The following is a 9,234-nucleotide window of genomic DNA, read 5'->3' as shown; positions in this document are numbered from 1 at the left end:
GTAGTCTTCCTGCCTCAATCGTCCAAGTGCTGAGATCTTGAATGTGTGCCATACTGCTTGATCTCCAACTGATCCCTGCATGTCAAGACATCCTTAGGCCAAGGCCCTTGTTTGTGCAGGACAGTTCTGTACTTCCTCAGGGCCCAATGCTGAACACATGCAACCCATGAGCAACCACAGTGCAACCACTTTTGCTTCCCATCTCTGCCCATTGCATCTTATGCAGTCTGTGCAATTCTTAGACAGTTTCTATATGAATCTTCCGGTAGGTGCACAATCTTCTACCTACTCCTAGTTAATAGATACGCTTATAATCACATCCAGCTACATACATGATCTTGATCTGTTAGTAAGGATGCTGAGTAGAGTGGGGCAGAAAGGAGATGAATGACATCCAAGAGTCTCCACTGGACTCAATGTCAGGCTTCTCTCCCTTCCTCCCATCAGATGGCATCTGTGAGCTGGGACTCTTCACAAGAGTGGCCAGAGTCTGGACCATGAGAAGAGTCGCTGACCACAGGCATTGCTCAGAACTGTCAATACACAGAGGTGGGGGGAATCAGACTTTCATGCAGTGCTATTCTGGCTCTGAGAATTGTCCATGCTGATGGATTCTTTACCCACTCCTGTGCCCTGTCTGGAGACACTCTGAGAGAAGGATATCATCACCACCCTACAAACTTGCTGCCCTGAGAACAAGTTACCAAGGATGGGAGATAGTTTGGGGAATAGGATGTATATCACTTTTATTTATGTAATTGATCATTTCTATTGCTTTATTTTTTAGTCACCCCCCCCCCCCCGCCCCACCAACTTTTTGGAAATAGAGTTGCTTTAATCCCTGACTAGTCTGGAACTTGCTATGTTGACCAAGCTGGCCTTGAACTTTTGGCAATCTTCCTGCCTCCTGAATTTTGAGACTACCAATGTGCCTTGCCATGGCTGGCTCTTGGTATTTTTAGAAGCTGACTCACTCGGGCACTTTTGTAGGCTTAGAGGAAATGTTTTGCTAATGGGGCTATTTACCCACAGTTTTCTTAACAGGGTTTGATGCATATCTGTTTGGGGTGGAGAGTGATGACATCACTTTCCTGCACCCTCCGAGACTGCACTTCATTTCTAGGGTGTTGCTATTTGGTTCTCTCTGCGTTTCAAGTTGGTCGTAAGATGACCCCCAGATAGCTAATCTTCGCCTATCCCACAGTACCTTAGGACTTAGGAATCAAATATCACACTCCACTAACTCCGGCATGCAGACTTGTCCAAATCCATGTCCCTCATTACACTGGAGCTGCTGGCCTCTCACATCCTCTGGAGATGGTAAAGCCAGCATCACAGCATGGCTGGGGGCGGGCTGAAGGGAAGCAGCTGATGTTCTTCTCCATGTCTTCTGGAGGCCAGAAGCCCCACAGCCTAGGAGCAACTCTTAAAACACGCCCTTCAGCCCCTTTCCCTGTATACCCTGGCCTTCTGGCTATGGAACCCTATTTCCCCAAGGTCCTTTGGAAGTGTGTGAAAGACCTTCAGCTCCCTGTGGCTGCTGGGTATTACCTTACATTTCATTTGAGAGAAGGGCAATCTTACCTTAGCATCCAGTTATCTGCACAGGAAAACATCAATGGAGCAAGAAGACTCTCCATTTCTGAGTCTGGAGACCCCCTTCCTGTGACCCTAGAATACTTATACTCAGAGTATCACCCTGAAATATCACTAGTCAAGGGCTGCCACAGACAAATCCATGTTTATTATTAACTAAGGGTAAGGTCATCTCTCAGAGCTCATGGACATGGGAGAGAAAGGTGATGTATGACCAAATTCAGAAGACAGGTACCCAGTGACATATGCTAATTGAGCATGCAGTATCTATCAAACAATAATGACTTTGGAAATATCAAACTCAAGGATTCTTGCCAATAAATTCAATGTACCCCCAGAATCATTAATCTTTTGGAGGCGAATAACAGAACTGGAGAAAGTTTGCATGGTGGTGCCCAGATGGCTATTATCAGAACGAAGATGGGTTGGCGGTGAAAGGTTTTTGGCAAACAGGACCTTGGGGGCTGTCAGAATGCTTATGCTTTCCACCTGCTAACAGACAGCAGGTGAGGGTCCCTTCTCTCTGGGCTTTTTCTCTCCCTGGGGAGTTGTCTCTGTGTTCAAGTTTGATCAGGCATGAAACACCTCTTTTTCTCATGGTTGCTCTGTAGACATCTCCCATCCTTTTAGACATGCTTATTGGGGCCTTGCTTCCTTTCATCTGTAGAGAGGGCATAGTTGAGTGCAGTTGGCTACCCAGTATGCTCTCGGGCCTTTCTGCCAACCCGCTCTTCTGTCATGACCTGTGAGGGCTTGCTGTCAGCTTCCCACTGTCAATCAAGTTGAATCATGTCAAATTATGCAGTGCTACATTCAGCCACAAGAGCTGGGTTGAGACCTAAAATTTCATTTTCACATGCAACTTAAGCCAACACCATTTTCTTTTTCAGGTCTGTAGTAGCGTTGAAAAGAAATTGGACATTAAGTGCTCACAAGTAGGATGGGAGGCCAAAATAAGACACCTTTCCATAAGCTCTGTGGTGTCAGCCAGTGGACTCCCCAGACCAGTTCTGATGGCCTGTGTTTGGACAGCCATTTCTAAAGTACCCACTCTCCCATTCTCAAACAACATATTATTGATAAGTTCTTATTTATTTGTTCTGTGTTGATCACAATGGATATGACCCCAATCTCTTCTTTCCATGGTTTATTTTAATATCTAGGTTTGGCTATGTCAAATTCTCTATCGAATCACCGAGTTTTCCAAAAATCACTGCTGTAGTCTGGACAAATACTGGGGCTATTAAGAACACACCCAGCACAGGGCATGTATGTGTCTGTGGCACTGTACTTTCATATGTCCAAGCAGAATAGACAATGGGTATGCAAACACTTTATGTCTATAGTTATGTGCTAACTCAGGATGGAAAGACAGCACTAGGAAGGCAGAGCTCAGGCGACACAAGTCTTCACAGCTTCATTCTCGGAACTCATCTTCTATGAGCCTGGTGATGCTGTCTTTTTAAAGGTTGGGGTTGGCTCAGAAGCAGATGGGAGGGAAGGGAGGGGGCGTGATGACTAGAGGAGCTTTCAGTTCTGATTACACTTGCAAGCTTGCTGCTCTCAACGAGATGGCCCTTATCTTGATTATGCCCTTGCCAAAGCGGAGATTCTTTTCTTTCTAGGAAAGGAGAGCAGATACTATTCTGTCTCTGTGATATCCACCAGTAGATCCTTTCAAGGAGACCACACGGACGGTTGCCATGCATTCTCCGTCCTGGCTGGAGACTGCTTCTCAGATTTTTTGGCTTTCCAGACTTGCACTAAATTATGTAGTCCACGAATTCATATCCCTCCCATTCCTGGAGTGCTTCATGAGCCTTCATGCTGGTATGCTTTCCAGTGGTTAATTCACAGGTATGTGTGATCATTGTCTTCCCTTTACAGATGTGAAAAGAGACAAAGAAAGGCAAGTGAATCACCCAAGGTACCAGAGCTGGGAAGATGGGGAAGCGGAATTTGGACTCTGGTATTCCAGTTTGGGAACTGAAGGTCTAGTCACTCTGCCAGTGTCCTGCGGTCTTGTCTTCCACAGTAGAGGCCAATGTGGTCCCTAGATACAGCCATCCCCTAGATGCTTACTGAATGAGATGCTTCGGACTTGGAGAAAAGGCAACATCAGGGGTATAGCTGTCATTTTCCCGCCTCTCTCCTCCTGGTTGGTGGCTCAGTCACCATGGGGGCAGGGGTTATCTCATCCCAGTCTTCAGTGACATAGATATGATAATGTGTAACATGAGAACAGGAAATACTTGGCCTACACTTGTAGTTTCCCAGAGGTCCATGGTGAGTCATCTGTAGAGTGGTTGTCTTCAAGTGACGTTGTTTGGTTTCTTGAGTTCTAAAACAAGTTATCATACACAAGTGAGTTAAGTGATGGAATTTTGTGTCTCTCACTTCTTTCTTTTGTCATTATTTCCATCATTTTTGTATCTTTATGTATCTCAGTTCTGGGATTGGAAGTCTGAGATTGGCATGGCCGGGTTCTGGTGAGGACTCAGTTCCTGGCTTGCAGCTGCCTGTACCCTTGTTCCGTCTTGATACAGCCAAGAGCAGAGAGAGGAAGAAAGCTCTCTCCATCATGGGATGCCTCCAAACTTATGACAACATCACCCTCCAATGCCCACATCTCTTGATACTTGGGGTCTGTCTACAAGTAGTAAATTTGGTGGCAAAACCAACGTTGAGGCCTTAGACTGGCTGACTTAGTCTCTTTGGCTATGGTTCTTTATTAAGGACTGTTCATATGCAATCTGTGTCTCGAAAGTAGCTTTTTTGGGGGTCTATGTGGGGAGTAGGTAGACAAGAAAAGCAGGGGACAGGTAATTAGTTTGAAATATTTGAAAAATCAGAATTTGGTCTTCAGGATTTGTTTCTCCACATACTCTAAGGGTGCAACTGCCTCACTTCTGAGCACTCTCTCACATGCCCCTCAAACTAGAGATCTCTTTCTTATCTTCTGCTTCTGAGGTAATCTTCCACAGCATGCACCTGCAGTCTTGCCCAAGTACTCCTCCCCCAAATAGTTCACGAATGGAGGAAGCTGGCAGATGAGGTTCAGGTCTCATATCTGGGGATGTGTGTTAGGTACAAAGATTTGTATGTGGTCCTGAAGGCAGTGTCTGGGTTCAACTACAGAACTAATGACTCTAGCTGATTTAGAAGGCTCAGAGGGATGTTGCATAGCACAGTCCAAGTTCTCGTGAGGTCAAGGGATAACTATGTTAGAGCCAGAGGATCACATGCCAATGTGGGCAAGAGAAGCTGACCCCAGAGGTATTCTTCTGTGCCCCATTACAGATCCCAGCAAGGAAACCTCAGATCCTGACTCTTTCTACTCCAAATGTTACCAGTATACATCATTACTCACAGATTTGTTCATAGAGCATTTGATAAGATGCCTTTGTACTCTGTGGGATTGGTCCAAATTCTTTGAGAATGATATATACAATCTCTCTAGTGCACAGTTTGTCTTGTCTATATCTGACATCTCCACCAGAGATGTCTCTGAAATGAATGAACCACAACAGTCATGTCTCTGATGGGTTAGTCTATGTCCAAGCAAAAAGCGTATATTGCAGTTTGAATGTCCAGTGACTTCATTTGTGGGTGGAGTCTCTATAGGGATAATCAAGTAAAAATGGCTGTCTTTAATCCAATATACTGGTGCCATTATAGAAAGGCAAATTTTGATATAGGCAGATCTACATGTAGGGCGAAGATGATGTGAGGAGACACAGGGAAGACAAGAGAGATCTTTCTCTCACAGTCCTCAGAAAGAATCAACTTATTGGTACCTTGATTTTGGTCTTCCAGTCTCTAGACCAGTGAGATAATGTTTTGTGCTTTTGAAGACCCCTGGCTGATGATATTTTCTGATGGAAACCCTTGCAAAGAAACACACTGCCTATTGCTACTGAATGCTTATTCTGTATGACATTCTGTTCTAATTACTTTAAAATTTTTAGCTCTGTTCATCTGAGAAAATCCCTATGATGGGTAAAATAATATTATTTATCCACAGAAGTTAAGAAAATCGCCAGAGAAGGTTCAGATAGTAAGTAACAGAAAGATTTTGAGACCAGGCCTGTGGTTGAGAATATACACTCAACCATAGTATGTTAACAATACCTTTAACAAAAACACTGCAAGCTAGTGGGCCAGGGTCATCATCACTCCACATATGTTCTGGTAGATCTTGGGGGAAAATATATTTCCTAAAGGTGCCTGAGCCGTGGTTCCTCATCTAATCCCACATGTTCTTGTGGGCATGACCTTGTCCCTCCTAATCCAAAGTTGGAGTCAATTTCTCTGTCTTCATGGGACTGGGTATGAACTATGACTGCTTTGATTAATGGAACAAGTGAAATGATGCTATGATTGGTCCATGCATCACCCTGAACGGGTTTGGGAGCTATTGCTAACTGTCTCTTGTAGCCAGTTGCTGTACAAAACTCAATTACTGAGACTACAATGGTATGAGAAGGCTCCAAACATGGAGAGGCCCTAGAGAGATGCTACAAGAAGGGAGGGAAACAAACAAACAAACAAACAAATAAACCCCCCAAACCCAAAAAACAACAAAACAAAACAAAACCAAAGAAGCACAGAGAGGTGCCAGATAGGAAGGGAAGACCCATTTTAGAAAGAAAGGAATCCATGATCCCCAGCTGGCCCAGGTGATGCTAGAGGGTACCAATAGTAAAGAACTCAGACTGACCCTCATATCACTGGACCACAAGTTCCGGTAAAAATGGTTATTTTAAAAACATCAGATGGGATCATTTGTTATGCAGCATAGATAACTGATATAAACTTCAATCTTTTAAAATAACTTAAACTTGTTACTAATAGCTACAGAGAGCATAAGCATGCACACTCCTATGCACACACACATACACACTCAGTCACTCATATATTCCTCTTCTCACACAAGCATTTTCAGATTTTCCAGAAGACTTAGAATTTACTCTACTTAGCAACAAGAAATAGAGCTACCCTTTAGTGGGGACCATGAGGTAAGTGCAACTTCTGAGGTTCGTGGTGTCTCTATCAGCCCCACAGTCCTCATGTAAACTTCCTGCCTGCCTCACCAAGGCATTTGAACTTTGGATATTGCCTCCTTGTTTTCGTCAAAGCCTTCTGACCATTCCCCAACTACTTAGTGTCTTTCCTTGGGTCCTCCAGCAGGGAGTGATAAAGCTGTGCCAAGAGTGAGGGTTCCTCAGACCTTTGGCCCCTCGTCTGACTTCCTCTGCACAGAGTCCCTACAGAGAACAATGGGGGAGTTCAGCCAGGCCATCTAACCTTCCAAGGCTTTCTTGTTTGCTTGTTCATGGCCGCAGGAGGGGTGCTTCTCCAAAATTGAAACTTCAGACTGTGCCGTTCCTTCATCTCATTTCCAGGCCCCCTGCTGCGTGACCGTGTGACACACAGTCGTTCTGTGAGAATCGAGAAGGATATTGGCAGTTTGGGAGCTGTTGTTCCTGCTTATGTATGCAAAGGACATAATTGCTAAGTGCATCATCTGCTGTAATTTACACATCCACATATAGCACTGAGCAGGGCATTCTCCTCTTTCACGGGTACCCAGGGTTGAAGTCGCGTACACACTCCAGCCTGGAGAGAAGCTGGCTATTTTCCAAAGCCTGAAGCAGCCCAGTGGAAGACTTGAATGGTGTGATTTCTAAGACCTCCAAATGAGACTGGCAGAATTCCTTGTGAGGTTATTTTAGAACATTCACAGGGAAGAGGCAAGGGCCGTCTGCAGCATCTCGCCTCTTTTGGCATCCTTGCCTCATGTGTTTTAGGACCCTTGTCAGAGTTAGTTGTAACGCCATATCTAGGACTGATCTGTGCAAGAGATGGCTTTCAATAAGGGAGTTTCCTGTGTCTTTAATACCCAAACCATGGAGCAGAGCAGCTGACCTTCTTTTGAGATAATCAGGGACAGGGACACCCGGGAAGACCTGTTCTGATGTGTCCTGTTGACCATATTGTCTTCACTCTTGGGTTTGCACCTTTTTCTAAGATGTGGAGAAAGTTTCTGTGTGGGTTGTGAGATGAGAAGAGCCCCAGCAGCCTTATTCCTGCTCATGGCACTACTGGGTTGGCCATAATTGCATCCCAAAAATGATTTTTCCAGAAGTTTCAGGTATAACCAGCCCTGAATCCCATGCTATACATGTGAGTATAAGGTGTGGGTTCTGCTGTCCACTGAGGCTATGGTTTAAGTGTATGGTTATGTTAGGATAATGAGCCAATGCTTTCAAAAGAACAAAGTAGCTATTTTGGATGACAGACCAAGGAGACCGCCAGAAACCTCCAATTCAGGCATATGGCTAAATTCTCACTTTAGGGCTCCAGAGTTTGAATCTCTGCTCAGCCACTTTCCAGCAGTGTGACCCGGGGCAGCTTATCTAGCCACTCAGACTCAATTCTTTCATTTTTGAGATGTGTATGAGACCTTTGTCAGGGTCACTGTTCAAGTTCAAAGACTCCAAGCACGCGGAGAGGTAGGAACAATGCAGGACACTTGGTGAGAACCCAGTGTGCGTTAGAGCTAGCATTTTTTTGTGTGTGTCGTAGATCATGAATGTTCCTTCTAGCCTCAGAGATTTCCTTTGTAGGTTCTTGTAATGACAAGCCTCACCTGTAGTTCCCAGGCTTCGGAGCCATTCTTAGCTTCAAAGGGATGGAGTGAATCTGGCCTTTGGACCACAGTACTGTGCTACATGCCATTTTCCAGCTCTCTTACTGTGGGGTGGAATGTTAGCCTACCCATGCTTCAGCTTCTACACATGAAAAGGGAACAATGGTGCCTACCCCAAAGTGATTGGGTTGAAATACTAACTCCCAGTCAGAGTCCACATGACTTGACTAGGATATAGAGCCTCTGTTGGTGTGTGTGTGTTGGGGGGGTGTCTTTCAGTATGCTGCGAATATGTGTTGCTCTGATTGGTTGATAACTAAAGCCGTTTGGCCTATGGCAGGCAGCTTAGAGGCAGGTGGGAAATTCAAAGAGAGAGAAAGGAAGAAAGTTGAGAGAGACAACATCTGCCACCCAAGGACGCAGGTAAAGCCACGGAACATGTGGAGATACATAGATTAATAGTTATGGGCTAATTTAAGATATGAAAGCTAGCTAGCTATATAGCATGCAGTTATAATTAATATAAGCCTCTGTGTGTTTACTTGGGGGATGCGAGTGGGAGAGATTTGTCCCAACCGGGCAGGCTGGGACACAGAAAAGCTCTGATTACATACTCCAAAGTAATTGGTTTGATTGTGCCTCATGGAAGATGGTTGAAATACTAACTCCCTATCAGAATACACGGGACTTGATTTGGGTATCGAGCCTCTGGTGATAGAGTCAAGTTAAGACAGGATCACTAGAATGGGCCCTGCTCCAGTTAGACTGGTATTTTTAAGGGAGGAGGGAGATTTGGACACAAGCATGTGAAGATTGACCTAGAAGGAAGAAAGCTGTGTGAAGATGCCAGAGGCCACAAAAACACAAGAAAAGAAAGTTCTCTGAAGCCACGAGAAACCACATTGGCTCTGAGAACATTTTGAGTTGTGATTTTCACCTTTTAAAACTCTAAGAATATATTTTTGTTGTTGTTAAGCTTCTTGGGC

This window comes from Peromyscus maniculatus, chromosome 1, assembly GCF_049852395.1.
Source record: "Peromyscus maniculatus bairdii isolate BWxNUB_F1_BW_parent chromosome 1, HU_Pman_BW_mat_3.1, whole genome shotgun sequence".
NCBI classification, from domain to species: domain Eukaryota; kingdom Metazoa; phylum Chordata; class Mammalia; order Rodentia; family Cricetidae; genus Peromyscus; species Peromyscus maniculatus.
Note: the sequence above shows the minus strand (reverse complement) of the source record.